This window comes from Zea mays, chromosome 8, assembly GCF_902167145.1.
Source record: "Zea mays cultivar B73 chromosome 8, Zm-B73-REFERENCE-NAM-5.0, whole genome shotgun sequence".
Lineage (NCBI taxonomy): Eukaryota > Viridiplantae > Streptophyta > Magnoliopsida > Poales > Poaceae > Zea > Zea mays.
Window position 1 is genome coordinate 18,139,637 of NC_050103.1, and position 14,603 is coordinate 18,154,239.

A 14,603-nucleotide genomic window follows, 5' to 3' on the forward strand; every position below is an offset into this window, starting at 1 on the left:
GCGCTCTATGGACTTAAGCAAGCCCCAAGAGCATGGTATGAATGCCTTAGAGATTTCTTAATTGCTAATGCTTTCAAGGTTGGGAAAGCCGATCCAACTCTTTTTACTAAGACTTGTAATGGTGATTTGTTTGTGTGCCAAATTTATGTCGATGACATAATATTTGGTTCTACTAACCAAAAGTCTTGTGAAGAGTTTAGCAGGGTGATGACGCAGAAATTCGAGATGTCGATGATGGGCGAGTTGAACTACTTCCTTGGGTTCCAAGTGAAGCAACTCAAGGACGGCACCTTCATCTCCCAAACGAAGTACACGCAAGATCTGCTAAAGCGGTTTGGGATGAAGGACGCCAAGCCCGCAAAGACTCCGATGGGGACCGACGGACACACCGACCTCAACAAAGGAGGTAAGTCCGTTGATCAAAAAGCATACCGGTCAATGATAGGTTCTTTGCTTTACTTATGTGCTAGTAGACCGGATATTATGCTTAGCGTATGCATGTGTGCTAGATTTCAATCCGATCCTAAGGAGTGTCACTTAGTGGCGGTGAAGCGAATTCTTAGATATTTGGTTGCTACGCCTTGCTTCGGGCTCTGGTATCCAAAGGGGTCTACCTTTGACTTAGTTGGATACTCAGACTCCGACTATGCTGGATGTAAGGTCGATAGGAAGAGTACATCGGGGACGTGCCAATTCTTAGGAAGGTCCCTGGTGTCATGGAACTCTAAGAAACAAACTTCCGTTGCCCTATCCACCGCTGAGGCCGAGTATGTTGCCGCAGGACAGTGTTGCGCGCAACTACTTTGGATGAGGCAAACCCTCAGGGACTTTGGCTACAATCTGAGCAAAGTCCCACTCCTATGTGATAATGAGAGTGCTATCCGCATGGCGGAAAATCCTGTTGAACACAGCCGCACAAAGCACATAGACATCCGGCATCACTTTTTGAGAGACCACCAGCAAAAGGGAGATATCGAAGTGTTTCATGTTAGCACCGAGAACCAGCTAGCCGATATCTTTACCAAGCCTCTAGATAAGAAGACCTTTTGCAGGCTGCGTAGTGAGCTAAATGTCTTAGATTCGCGGAACTTGGATTGAATTGTAGCATACATGTGTTTATGCATTTGATCAGGTTCATTCTGCATTTTGTTGCTTATTGTGGTGCTCAAGTTGTACCAACACTCCCTGGACCTCACAAGTCCGTTGCAAAGTGATGCACATGTTTAGGGGGAGATGTGTTACAACTTGACCCTTTGAGACTAACCATTTGCTTGAGTTTGCTTGATTTAGTCTCGAAGGAGGATTGAAAGGGAAAAGGTGGACTTGGACCATGAAAGACTTCCACTGCACTCCGATGAGAGGGTAACTAATTCCAAGTTCATCTCATGAAATCTTATTGCCATTTGCTCTTAATTGAAGACTTTGGTGAGGCAATGGGGTTAAAAGGCCAAGATTGATCCCGTTTTGGTGCTTGATGCCAAAGGGGGAGAAAATAAAGGCCAAAGCGATAAATGGATCAGCTACCACTTGAGAGATTTTGAAAATAGTAGGATAGAGTTTTTGTTTTGTCAAAAGCTTTTATTGTCTCTTATTGTCTCTCTTGTCAATAATTGGCTTCTTGTGGGGAGAAGTATTGATTATGGGAAATAGGGGGAGTTTTTGAAATCTTTGATCAATCTCTTTTGGAATGATTCTCTTTATGCTTCAACATGTGTGTTTAACTTAGAGATTTGAGTTTGATTTGCAAAAACAAACCAAGTGGTGGCAAAGGATGATCCATGTATGCCAAAATTGAATAAAACTTAAATTTATTTTATTTGAAGTGAGTTTGCACTTGTTCTAGTTGCTTTATGTTGTGTTGGCATAAATCACCAAAAAGGGGGAGATTGAAAGGGAAATGTGCCCTTGGGCCATTTCTATGTATTTTGGTGATTGAGTGCCAACACATGTGCTTAATTGGGAATTTATGTACATGGATGAACAAGGTGAAAATCATGAAGTAAAGGTATGTTTATAAGCCTTAGTACATTGGTTTTAAGTACTAATATATTTGTCTAAGTGTTAGAAACAGAAAGAAGAAGAATAGAGAAAAGGAGAAGGGACTTGGCTGTGTGCTGCCAAGACCCAGCTCGGTCTGGAGCACCGGACTGTCCGGTGTGCACCGGACAGTGTCCGGTGCGCCAGGCTGGCGCGACTCGAACTGGCCGCTCTCGGGAAATTGGCCGGCGGCGTACGGCTAAAATTCACCGGACTGTCCGGTGTGCACCGGACTGTCCGGTGAGCCAACGGTCGGCCAGGGCCAAAGGTCGGCCGCGCAATCCGCGCGGGACACGTGGCCGAGCCAACGGTCGGAAGACGGCACCGGACTGTCCGGTGTGCACCGGACATGTCCGGTGCGCCAACAGCGCCAGATCTGCCAACGGTCTGCAACGGTCGTCTTCGCCGTTTAAGGAAACAAATCGGGCACCGGACAGTGTCCGGTGTGCACCGGACTGTCCGGTGCCCCCGACGACAGAAGGCAAGGATGGCCTTCCGGATTTGCTCTCAACGGCTCCTAGCTGCCTTGGGGCTATAAAAGGAGCCCCTAGGCGCATGGAGGAGACACACAAGCAACCTTTGAGCATTCTTGATCATCCACACTAAGTCTCTGCGCATTCGTTTGTGTTTCTAAGTGATTCGAGCTCTGTTCTAAGTGAGAACTCTGAGATAGTCTTGTGAGCTCGATTCTTGGCCGTGTGTGTGCGCTTTTGCTGTGGATTTGTGTGTGTTGCTTCCCTCCCTTACTCTGTGTTTCATTTGTGATCATATACTTGTAAGGGCAAGAGACTCCAATTTGTGGAGATTCCTTGCAAACGGGATAGTGAAAGGAAAACAAAACACCGTGGTATTCAAGTGGGTCTTTGGACCGCTTGAGAGGGGTTGATTGCAACCCTCGTCCGTTGGGACGCCACAACGTGGAGTAGGCAAGCGTTGGTCTTGGCCGAACCACGGGATAAAACCACTGTGTCACTCTGTGCTTGATTCTCTTGTGGTACTGTGTTTTGTTGAGATTGTTGAGACTTCACCTTAGCCACTTGGCAATAATCGTGCTAACACTTAACAAGTTTTTGTGGCTTAAGTTTGAAGTTTTTACAGGATCACCTATTCACCCCCCCCCTCTAGGTGCTCTCAATACTCTTTACTAGCAAGAACTTAGTTTTTATACTCCGATAATTGTTCATCTTGTTCTAACCACTAATCAAAGGATCTAGTTGGGGGATAAAGTTTTAATTTTCAGGTTTCGCCTATCCACCCCCCCTCTAGGCGACTTTCAATTGGTATCGGAGCTAGGCACTTCATCTTGAGTCTAACAACTCGAAGTGATGGCTCGTAGAAGATCCCAAAAGAACAAGAAGACTCCCTCATCGAACGCAACTCAACAGGAGGTAACTCTTGAAGTATTATTTGATGATTGTTCTAATTATGACTCATGGTCCTCTAGTGTGATAAATGCTTTTAGAACCATAGATCCACGATTAGAACAAATTATAGACAAGAGTATTTTTCCCTCTAATTTCAATGGAAAAATTAATTCGGAGGAGGATCAAAGATGTTATCGCTTAAAATATCTAGCTTTTGACATCTTAACTAAATCTCTTAGTAAAGAAGATTATCGTGCCTTCATATCAAATCATGACGAATCAATCCATGATGCGCATGATATTTGGACTAGAATTAGAAGCAAATTTGATGAGTCCAAACATGATAGTTCATTTTGTGTCTCTACTTCCTTTGGTATTTGTGATACTAACCCTTGCAAGGAAGAAGAAAATGAACGATGGAGACCAAACGATGAATCCACCTCTCCAAAAGGTTTGTCTTCCCATTTCGATTCCCACATATGTTGTGTGGCTAATGATAGCGGAAGCACAAATGAGGATGAGGAGGAAGAAAGAAGCTTTGTGCATCTCTACGCTCGCCTAAGCCAAGAAGATAAGGCGGTCATGCTCAAACTTCTAGAAAGAGCGAGAGAGCAAAGCGAAGCTCGTCAAAGGCTAGAAGATCTTCTCTCCATAAAGATGCAACACTTTGACGAGTTGACTAAAGAACATGAGGAGCTAAAGTGCTCTCATGTTGATTTGGTCCAAAGGTATGAAACTATTTCAATTGAGCAAGATAACGCTTCACATTGTATCGCTCAATTAGTAAATAGGAATACCTTGCTCAAGGACCAAGTAGAAAAGCTAAAAGTTGAAAATCTAGCTTTTCAAGATAAATATGATATGCTTCTATGTTCTCATGAAAATCTTATGAATGATCATATCATATTAAACATTTCTCATGAGGTTGTGATAGAGAACTTTAAATCCCAACAACCTCACTCATGCACATGTATTCAAATTGATACTATATTACCATGTGCTAATGCTTGTTGTCCGTCGACAAGCAAATCTTCTTTTGAGCTAGAACTTGCAGGAACAAATGATGATACATATCAAAAGCTCAAGGAAGAAAATGAGAGGCTAAAAATGAGCTTGACACAACTAAAAGGGAAGTGCATTGCTCAACCTTCTCAAGATAACCGTAATCACATGGTGAAGAAGCTTGAGACGGGAACAACCGTGGCATGCACTACATCCCTTGAAGAAAATGTCAAGGATTTGAGGATTGCCAAGGGGAAGAAACAAAAGAAGAAATTCAACACCTCCTCCAAAAGCCTCAACCACGCCTCCACAAAAGGTAACATCCAAGGTAATGATCAAGCCACACTTCACATTAAGAGGTGTAGTGGATGCTTTAAAGAGGGGCACTTGATTAGGTCGTGTCCCTACATTAAAAATGGCTTGATTATTAACAAGGATGATAGACTTTGTTTTAAATGCTCCAAGAAGGGACACTTGCTTAGATCTTGTCCCCATTTAAAACAAAGAGGCATAGGGTTAGAAAAGAAAATTTTTACTAACCATGTAGCAAGCAATAAACAAGGAAAGAAGAAATCTTCAAAATTTGGAAAACGCCTATGCTACACTTGCCGAAAGAAGGGACATCAATGCAAAGATTGTCCCATTGGTAAAAATCTCACTCCTAACTTGTCATTTGATTCATATATAACTAGGCAACCCAAGATTGCAACTTGTGCTAGAAAGGTAACAAGTTTACCAAGCGCTAGCACAAAGGACACTTGGGTTCCTAGATCCTTGTTTACTAACCTTAACGGACCCATCAAGCGATGGGTACCAAAATGTGCTTGACAAGATTTGTAGGAGAAGGAGATGGTATGAACCTTTGGGGTGCTTGAGGGAGTTAATTCAATTCTTATCAACTCAAGCTATCAATCTTCAAATGATCTACATATTCAAGATTGACCCAAGGTTACTTCAGTTTATTGTATTCAAAACTCATATCATCTCGGAAAGATATTAATGTTGTAGGAAATAAAGAATCATCATGTGCGGAATATCAAAGCCTACAACATGGAGGAAAGTCAAGGGATGGTAACATTTATATTCTTAAGTGCAATTATCTTAATTTGTCATGTGTCTTGTGTAGTCACATAGAAATAGAAAAGCACTTAAGGATGTTTTAAAATTATGTCATCATTCTTTGAAGAAATTCCTCTCATATGGTAGATTGTGTATTTATCAAATTCTATATTATGACAATCTACATGCTTTAAAATTGTTGCTATTTCCCATGGCAAGGTTTACACTAATTATTCTATTATTGCCTTGTTCTAGATATAGAGAGATATTTCATATTCTTAAAAGAATAAAGTGTCATGTAAGGAATTCAAATACTTAGGACACTTATAAAAGGAAAATTCTCTCTATAGCTAGAAAAGTGAGACTAATGTTTTTATCTAAGTAATTTAAGTAGTCTCAATTATGAGAATAAGTTTCTCTTCGGAAGCATGTAATCTAACATGAAAAGAAAAATCAATCCAATGTTTTATGATGTATTTCTACTTGCTCAAATTGGATATGATTCTTTCACATTTATCGCTTTCCAAATCATGATTTAGATTTATTCCTATAATCTCAAAGGATTATTTATGCTTGCTTTATGAGTTTAAAACTAGGCATACTTCTTGGAATGATCTAGTTCATATTATAAAGTTTCCATGCTTTAGTAATTCACCTTTTCATTCCCTATCAAAATGATTACTAAATGGAAACTAGTGCTTGTGTTGCTAACGTATCTCTTGAGCTTACTTATAAATATGCATAGAAGGGAAAGTACACAAGCCTCATGGGTTGATCTTCACCCAAAAGAAGAAAGGTAAAAGCAAAGGTATGAGAACTCATCTTCTTAATTAAGTTTAGTTCCCATCTCAATGGGTATTTAATCTAAATTTTCATATTCTACCCTTGTGAGGAATAGATTCGCTATTGGACCGAAATTAACTAAGTGTGCATTCAAATATCATTTTCTTAATGCTCATGTCCATTAGAATCTATTTAATGCCTTTGCGATATTTATATATATGTTATCATATTGATTTGCTTCCAAGTGATGATTAACTAACTTCAATATGATAAAGTAAAATCTCCAATAATTATTAAAATGCTTAAAAGGTGCTCACTCATTTTTCTCAAATGAAATGCACTAATGTTAAGGAGTTTACTTCATGTCTGTGTGACTTGTGGATGATAAATTTTTGTATGCTAATTATCTAAAGTAATCATCTTCCACCATATACTCCCTTGCGCTATTAACATGTCTCTTGAGTATTTTCAATAAGTTTGGAAGGAAAAAGAGACAAATATAAAGGGAGGACACTCAAATGAAAAAGAAAGAACATCAAGGACAACAACACCTACTTGGACAATAAGGTTCTCACAACAATCAATGGTGTGGTTGTAAGCATTCTAAATCCTTTTTTATTATGAGGTTACCAGGCTTAAGTTATTTGTTGCAAAATTTATGAGCCTTGATCAAAATATATAATGCTTCCCCCTGTATGTCCTTAAAAATGAATGCATCGAAATCATTTCTTTAAATTACTTGATGCATATCTTTAGGGGGAGTCCATTCTTATATTTTGATTATATTGAGACTATTGCTTTATCTTAATAATTTCATATAGTCTCTTGCATGAGAATAATGTTTCTCATATAGTATGCTACTTCACATCAATCAAACTTGTTAAAGTAATATCGCTTTTATCAAGGATTGTTGCTTTCATTTCTAAAAGTAGCATCCTTATTGGATTCTCCTATTTTTAAGCTTAATTGAAAATTTAATGCCTTTGTTGTTTTCTTGATCGCATATTGGTTGATCATTGAACAACTTCAATTATCTCTTATGCTTCTTAGTGCCTCATACTCTTTCAAATCGATATCTCTCTTGATATGCACTAGGTTAAAAAGGAGAATTCATGATTCATTTATGCAATTTGTGATCCACTTGATATATGTTAACCATGTCTTGGAAAAAGGATCACTAGTTGTAAGAACTCTCTCTTGTGCAAAATATTTTCACACACTGTCATTAAGCATAGGTCTTAAGCAAACGAGACCAAGGACATTAGCACAATGAAGAGAGCATCTACAAGTAAAGGTACAAAACGGGTAAAACTTATTCCTATCATTTACATATGTACCTAAAATCTTTCTCTTATATACACTCTTTGCATATCTTGTGTAATAGGAAGAGAAAGCATGTCCTTTGCATTTATCTCTGCTTCATACCTAGTTTAACCTCTTAAAATTTCACTCATGCATTATTGCATCTTTGCTAAAACTAGATGAAGTGGTTCTATTGTCAAAGAGCTTAAAGCTTAACCTTGTAACGAGGATAAGCTACCTTGTTCCAAAGGTGGATGGTCCTTAAGTCTCTTTGAAATCTTTAAAGAAAATGTTTGCAACATGCTTTCATAAGTGCATAAACTGTCTTGAGCATCATACATATATTATGACACAATGCACTTCACTTTCTCTATGATATAGACTTATTCTCATTAACCTAATTATGTGCACTTGGCATTTAAGGCCAAAATAAGTATTCCTCTCAAGGCACATATTTAGGGGGAGAAATCTATATTATATAGAACTATGATCATACTCAATTAACATATCTCTTGATCATATCTCTTTCATTTTGGTACAAATGCATATATCCTATTATTCCCGTACCATGACTACGACTAATATGTTTCCAAGTATATTACTATGCTAAGTCGTAGATTGAAAGGGAAATGGAGTCTTCGGTGAAAACAAAGGCTTCCACTCCGTAAATCATACTTCGCCATCACTCCAAGCAACTCTCTATTCTTTGGGGGAGAAATGAGCATCAAAGAAAAGGACTTCGTCTTTGGAGAGAGTAAGAGCCCAAAGCTAAAAGACCGGACTTCGCCTTTGGTATAATCTTAACTCATTTCTTTATGCCCAAAGGGGAAGATAGCACTTCGAGGGCTCTAATGATTCCGTTTTTTTGGCGATTCATGCCAAAAAGGGGGAGAAATGAGCCCAAAGCAAAAGGACCGCACCACCACCCCACCACCCCAAATTCAAAAACTTAGTGCTTTCCAAAAGTATTTATCATTTGGTATCCTATTATGTTCAAAAGGGGGAGAAAGTAGTATTTCAAAAATGGTATATCAAAACCCTCTTGAACACTAAGAGGTGGATCTCTTTTAGGGGGAGTTTTGTTAAGTCAAAGGAAAAGCATTTGAAACAGGGGGAGAAAATTTCAAATCTTGAAAATGCTTTGTAAACTCTTATTCATTTACCTTTGACTATTTGCAAAAAGAACTTTGAAAAGATTTACAAAAGATTTTGCAAAAACAAAACATGTGGTGCAAGCATGGTCCAAAATGTTAAAAACAAAGAAAAGCATCCATGCATATTTTATGAAATGAATATTGGTTTAATTCCAAGCAATCTTTGCACCTATCCTATGCAAACTAGTTCAATTATTCTCTTATATATTTGCTTTGGTTTGTGTTGGCATCAATCACCAAAAAGGGGGAGATTGAAAGGGAAATAGGCTTTAAACCTTTTCCTAAATGATTTTGGTGGTTGAATGTCCAACACAAACAATTGGACTAATTAGTTTGCTCTAGATTACATGTTCTACAGGTGCCAAAGATTCAACATAAAACCAATAAAAAGAACAAGACAAGAGTCAAAAGAAAGGAGCAAAAAGAAACCGAAGTGCTCCCTGGTCGGGCGCACCGGACTGTCCGGTGTGCCACCGGACAGTGTCCGGTGCACCAGGGAAGATTGCCTTCAAACTCTTCGCCTTCGGGTTTCTCAGGCGCAGCCCACTATAATTCACCGGACTGTCCGGTGCTCCACCGGACAGTGTCCGGTGCTCCAACGGGACGAGGCCTCAGGAACTCGGCAGCCTCGGGATTTCACGAAGACTGCTCCGCTATAATTCACCGGACATGTCCGGTGTGCACCGGACTGTCCGGTGCAACCTCGGAGCAACGGCTACTTCGCGCCAACGGTCGACTCTGACAGTAAACAGTGCAGGACAGTACACGCGGCAGAAGTCAGAGCAGAGGATCAGAGAGGCACCGGACTGTCCGGTGTGCACCGGACTGTCCGGTGCCACATGAGGACAAAGCCTCCAACGGTCGACCAGCTCCAACCCCAACGGATAGGATGACGTGGCTGGGGCACCGGACATGTCCGGTGTGCACCGGACTGTCCGGTGCACCCATCGCCAGCAGACTTCATCAATGGCTAGTTTTTGGATGGTGGCTATAAATACCACCCCAACCAGCCACTTCAAGGTGTGGGAGTCCAAGCAGCATTCCAAGTCATCTAGTTGACATACTCAAGCCCTCCCAACCACATATATTCATTGATCCATCCTATACACAAGATTTAGTCCACTACAACCAATACAAGTGCCACAAAAGAGAGAGCAAGCAATTGAGAGCTACTCAATTGAGTTTAGCCTTAGCGCCTTGTGAGATTCATTAAGAGAGAGTGTGTGCTATATCTTTGTGTTCATTTGCGCGTGGAGTTTTTGACTCCCATTCGAACTTCCTCCAAAGTGTTGGAGACTTGTAAAAGCTAGCAAGAGACACCAAAGATTGTGGTGGTCCTTGTGGGATCGAGAGTGATCCTTGAGAAGAAGAAGAGCTCGCCGATCCTTGTGTGATCGGGAGAGAGGGAAAGGGTTGAAAAAGACCCGTCCTTAAGTGGACTCCTCAACGGGGACTAGGCCTCCGAGGGCCGAACCTCGGTAAAACAAATCACCCGTGTTCATTGTGCTTTTGCTTGTGATTTGTTTGCTTTCCCTTACTCTAAGTTCTCTTGCACTATTCTTTGCTCATATCATTTGGTGTTGCTTCAAGTTAAAATCTCATTTAAGTGAAGCAACACTCCGCAAGAAAAGAACTTGAGTTAGTGCTCTTTTTCATCTAAGCTTTCTTGCTTTGTTATCATATAATTATTAGTTGTATTGATTTATCACTTCCGCATTATTTGAAAGCTATACTCTTTACTAGCAAGAACTTAGTTTTTATACTCCGATAATTGTTCATCTTGTTCTAACCACTAATCAAAGGATCTAGTTGGGGGATAAAGTTTTAATTTTCAGGTTTCGCCTATCCACCCCCCCTCTAGGCGACTTTCAGTAGCGCCCCCCACGCCTGGGGTGGTAGCCTCGGCGCACCCTTTCGTCGAGGTGGGCCCGACGGTCGCGTCGATGGTGCTCGTTGCCGAGGTGGCCCGGGGCCGCAGGCGCGGTGTTGCGCGTGCGCCCGGTGTAGACCGAGGCTTCCCGCATGAATCGGGAAGTCGCGGCATGAGGTTCCGAGGGATATCCTTGCCTTCGGGAGGCAGCGCTCTCGGCCCGTCGGGCCGCAGCGCCTTCTAGGAGATTCTTGAGCTCTCCCTGGATTCACCGACCCTCGGTGGTTGATGGCTCCGGCATCGCGCGGAGGAGCATCGCTGCGGCTGCCAGGTTCTGACCAACCCCGCTGGATGCGGGCGGCGGCCTGACCCTGACATCGTTGGCGACGCGATGCTGGAGACCTTGGGGCAGGTGACGTATTTCTCTGGCCAGGGGTTGGTCCGCCCATACCTGCCCGACGTCCCGACGGATCGGCTCAAGCGCTCCTGTTCCCTCGTTGAGCCTGGCCTGCGCCTCGCGGACTTGCTCGAGTTGTGGGTCGTAACCCCCCACCGGAGCGGGGACCACAGCTAGCTCCCGTGGGATGTCAGCGCGAGGCACCGGCCTAGGAAGATCACCGTCCTCCGGCATGCCGAGACGGTTGCCTTCGGAGGGATCCCCTAGCTCGATGTGGAAACATTCACGGCTTGGGCCGCAGCTCTCGTCGCCAAGGCCGTGGCTTCCGTCGGAACCGTCGGATAGGCAGTAGTCACATGCGGTCATGAAGTCCCGCATGGCACTGGGGTTGCCAAGTCCGGAGAAATCCCAACAGACGCTGGGGTCGTCATCTTCCTCGGACCCAGAGGGCCCGTAGGTCGAGACGTCCGTCAGCCGGTCCCAAGGCGACCGTATACGAAACCCCAGTGGGGTTGCACTCGCCTCAATGAGAGCGCCCGCCAAAGCGAGGTCGTTTGGCGGGTTGAGGCCGAGTCGAAATGACGTAAGATGGGAGTTAGTTGGTACCTTTTGGTCGACGAGGAGCGACGTAGTCGCATCGGGGACTGGTTGCACCGTCATCTCAGGTACGAGGGCGACGTCCTGCAGGCTTTCCGCGAGCGCGCCGGCGTCGTCTTCTTGCTCGAGGTCAGCGTGTCGCGGGGGGACGGCGCTTGCCTTCGTCTTGAACGCGAGGTCGACGTCCGGCGTGCCTTCCGTCGGGGCGTCGGGGGCGTCGATTCGCTCGACGGCCAACGAAGCGCGGCCTCCCGCTTGGCCTTGATGGCCCCGCCTCCTCCTCCGTTGGCGGGGGAGAGAACGGAGCGAGCTCGAATGTTGTTCTTCCACCACGCGGGGAAGGTGTCGTCGATTCCGCCGCCGGCGAGCGGGTTGTCGGCCGCCATTGTCGTTGTCGCGCGGCGGTGGAAGAAGTATCATGTCGTAGCTGCCGTCGAAGGACATGAACTCAAGAGTCCCGAAACGAAGCACCGCCCCGGGCCGGAGAGGTTGCTGGAGATTGCCCATCTGGAGCTTGACGGGGAGCTGTTCGTCAGCACGCAGCAGGCCCCTACCTGGCGCGCCAACTGTCGGCGTTTCGAGACTGGGGGGTCCCAAAGCCGACGAGTGAGTGTGCTGCGTGCCCCAGCCCAGATGGGTCGAGCGCGTGGGCGAGCGCGAAGGGGGGAGAGGCGAGGTGGCCGGAGTCGAGCGTGAGAGAGGTGGAAGTCCCGCGGCCTTCGTGTTCGTCCCGCGCTCAGGTCGGGTGCGCTTGCAGTAGGGGGGTTACAAGCGTCCACGCGGGTGAGGGAAGCGAGCGGCCCCAAGAGAGCGCCTGTCCCGTCCTCGGTCCCGCGCGGCCAACCTCCTCTAAGAAGGCCCTGGTCCTCCCTTTTATAGTCGTAAGGAGAGGATCCAGGTGTACAATGGGGGGTGTAGCAGAGTGCTACGTGTCTAGCGGAGAGAAAGCTAGCGCCCTAGGTACATGCCAATGTGGCAGCCGGAGAGGTCTTGGCACCTTGCTGGCGTGATGTCGTGGCTGTCGGAGGTGCGACGGAGCCTGGCGGAGGGACAGCTGTTGGAGCGGTCGAGTCCTTGCTGACGTCGCCCTGCTTCCGTAAGAGAGCTAGGGGCCGCCGTCGTCACAGAGCTTGTGGAGCGCCATCATTGCCCATCCGGCGGAGCTGGCCGGATGGGACGCCGGTCTTGTTCTCCGTGACCCGAGTCGATTCGGGGTAGGACGATGATGACGCTTCCTGTTGACGTGGCGGGTCTGTGCCCTAGGCGGGGTGACGTGGGGGCTCCTCCGAAGCCGAGGTTGAGTCTGTCTTCTGTTGCCGAGGCCGAGTCCGAGCCATGGGGTCGGGCGAGGCGGAGGTCGTTTGGCCGAGGCCAGGGCGGAGTCCGAGCCCTAGGGTCGGGCGAGGCGGAGTTTCGTCGTCTTCCGGGTCTTAGCCCGAGTCCGAGCCCTGGGGTCGGGCGGAGCGGAGTTCGCCGTCTTCCGGGTCTTAGCCCGAGTCCGAGCCCTGGGGTCGGGCGGAGCGGAGTTCGCCGTCTTCCGGGTCTTAGCCCGAGTCCGAGCCCTAGGGTCGGGCGGAGCGGAGTTCGCCGTCTTCCGGGTCTTAGCCCGAGTCCGAGCCCTGGGGTCGGGCGGAGCGGAGTTCGCCGTCTTCCGGGTCTTAGCCCGAGTCCGAGCCCTGGGGTCGGGCGGAGCGGAGTTCGCCGTGGCGCCTTTGGCAAGGCCTGACTGTCTGTCTGACTCACCCTTTGCGTTAAATGCTCCTACAACTCGGTCAGTCGGTGTGGCGATTTAGTCAGGGTCGCTTCTGAGCGAAGCCAAGGCCTCGGACGAGCCGGTGATGTGTCCGCCGTAAAAAGGGGGGCCTCGGGCGAGACGGAAGTCTCTCGAGGTCGGCTGCCCTTGGCCGAGGCTAGGCTCGGGTGAAGCGTGATCGAGTCACTCGTGTGGACTGATCCCTGACTTAATCGTACCCATCAGGCCTTTGCAGCTTTATGCTGATGGGGGTTACCAGCTGAGAATTAGGCGTCTTGAGGGTACCCCTAATTATGGTCCCCGACACCATTGAACTTCTAAAAATCATTAAAAGTTCTTTAAAAAGTTTATAGATATAGTCTACCAATATATCAATTTTAAGTTATAATTTATACTGTATTAAAAACATAAAGAAGGGTAAATCCTATTGTTTTAAAATTTTTTTATTGGGTGTAATTTTTTTATATATCTTGAGATATGATAAATTATAGCTCGAAATTTGAAACATTGATAGATTCTTATACAGATAGATTTTTATTGGTCCGATTTTTATAGAATGCTTTATATTTAAGATTTACCCCACTCGCTCGCTCACGTGCATCCCTAGACAAACAGGAGGTACTCCCTCCGGTGCACTAAAAGAAGTCATCCTACGCGTGACCGAGCGTGCACAAAAAGAAGTCATAGCGCGCGTGGGTTTGGATTTTGGACGTTGTTGCCCCTAATAATTGCACAAAAAAAGATGCAGAAGAATCGAACTTGAGACCTCCAGTCTAGAATGCTTTGGGGCTGCTGCAGCAACCAATCAAGCCTGATTATTTTAGTGATGTTAATACACCCATATCCCTATTTAATAGGGGCAAACAGGGAAAACTCTATGATAATTAATCACTCCTTGGTATGCACAATCATGTTCTAAACGACTACCTTTACCCACTGGAGGGAGTACAGTGAAGCATGCAGATGTCCACCCTCTATCTGTATAGGGATTAGGGAACGACAAGACGGTACGTACTGCAGTACCAAAAGTGGCACGAGCATCCTACGCCGTCAGATGCAGTTCCAAAGACACGCGGCCGCTATCCAACAGTGGTCGTACGTAGCAACCTACCACTCCCCACACACACGCAGATCTGTTGATAAGTTCATTCGTTTTTAGTTTTTCGGCGTAAAATAATCGCCTCGCGTGCGTCTACAGTCTACTATATATACATATATATGCATCTGTCCACTAACTCTTTGGTTTTTAGTAGCTGTCGTCGTCTTGAACTGAACCTATTCCGCC